Below are 1,342 nucleotides of genomic sequence, written 5' to 3'. Positions count from 1 at the left end.
CTACTACCGATTGAATGATTTAGTGAGGCCTTCGGACTGGCGCTCTTGGATTGTCGGCCCCGTTGCCCGCGAGGGTTTTATGGGGTCGTCGCCTTGAGCTGACGGAAAGATGTCCAAACTTGATCATTTAGAGGAAGTAAAAGTCGTAACAAGGTTTCCGTAGGTGAACCTGCGGAAGGATCATTAACAGAGAGAAAGAGAACGGGGCGCTCTTAAAACTACTACTACTCTCCTGATTTGGGCGGTCTCGGGCTCTGCTCTGGCAACTCCAGCAGCGAAAGAGGACAATCCCGGCCCCCGCACCAAAAATAGGTACCACCACGCTGTAGGTGGACCACACTCGGGCGAGAGCGCGAAGACCGGAGGAGGAGGACGGACGGGGCTTTGGACGGCTGCCCGTCCGTTCCTTACTACCGGCGAATAAGCCTCTTGACCCAAAAAGAGTGAAATTCAAGTGTCAAAAAACAACAACAAGCCGTCCGGCCAAACCCAAACCACAAACTTGGGCTATGTCTGTCAAACCCTTTCATTGAGACTCGACCTGTGATGGTTAGTCGCAAAAAGACCAAATGGCAAATACACAACTCTTAACGGGGGATCACTCGGCTCGTGGGTCGATGAAGACCGCAGCAAACTGCGTGTCGGTATGTGAATCGCAAGAATACCAGATACATCGACAAGTTGAACGCATATTGCGGCGGCGGCAGCCATATGAGCTTGTCGCCGCCACTCCTCTACGAGGGTCGGAAATATACATCCATCGGTTGCTGCGAGTTCGGTGCCTGCTGACTGTCTCCCGACACGAGGTAACCCGAACCGAGCTTCCGCCTTGGGGTTTAATCGCCCGCGCCTTGCGCGAGGCGTGCCCTTAAAAACAAGCCTATCACTAGCAAGTCCATGGACTTGGCGCACCCACATTCAACCACAACAAAGCCGGGCACACACACATGTGTGTGTGTCCCGTCCCGACGACAGTTGTCGCCCTCGCAAATAACTGGAGGCGCTCTTTTGCCTGCTGTCCACAGAGACACGAATGGCCGTCGGCCGCTCATGGCTGATGCTGCACATGTTCTAAGAGGCACACGTCCTCCTCCTTCTCTCTCGGAGAAGAAGCACTCCATCCCACGAAGAGGAAACGAAACCGGGTCGGATATCTTTTAAGTAAGCCCCGCCGGAATTTCGTCTATCACCTCGAAAAGAGTGCTTGGCATGCATTGCAGTGGAACCTAAATTGATGAGTGCGCCTGGGCCCGCAGTCTACCATGTAGTGGTGCAGGCAGAGAGATGAGAATGCTTGGGTGACGCCGTGCTCTTCCTCACGCGCTCCTCCCCCCTCTCCCAC

The 1,342-nt window shown here is 54.5% G+C and overlaps 1 non-coding gene across 1 annotated transcript; it reads left to right on the top strand.

The window, feature by feature from the left end:
• The first annotated feature begins 582 nt into the window (after positions 1-582).
• Positions 583-746, top strand: LOC121861996. Its single transcript, XR_006088158.1, has one exon. It is a non-coding gene; the product is annotated as a 5.8S ribosomal RNA (ribosomal RNA).
• The last annotated feature ends 596 nt before the right edge of the window (positions 747-1,342 follow it).

Source organism: Homarus americanus, unplaced genomic scaffold, assembly GCF_018991925.1.
Source record: "Homarus americanus isolate GMGI-L3 unplaced genomic scaffold, GMGI_Hamer_2.0 scaffold45689, whole genome shotgun sequence".
NCBI classification, from domain to species: domain Eukaryota; kingdom Metazoa; phylum Arthropoda; class Malacostraca; order Decapoda; family Nephropidae; genus Homarus; species Homarus americanus.
The sequence above is the reverse complement of the archived record's forward strand: the minus strand, read 5'-3'. Positions and strand labels throughout refer to the sequence as shown.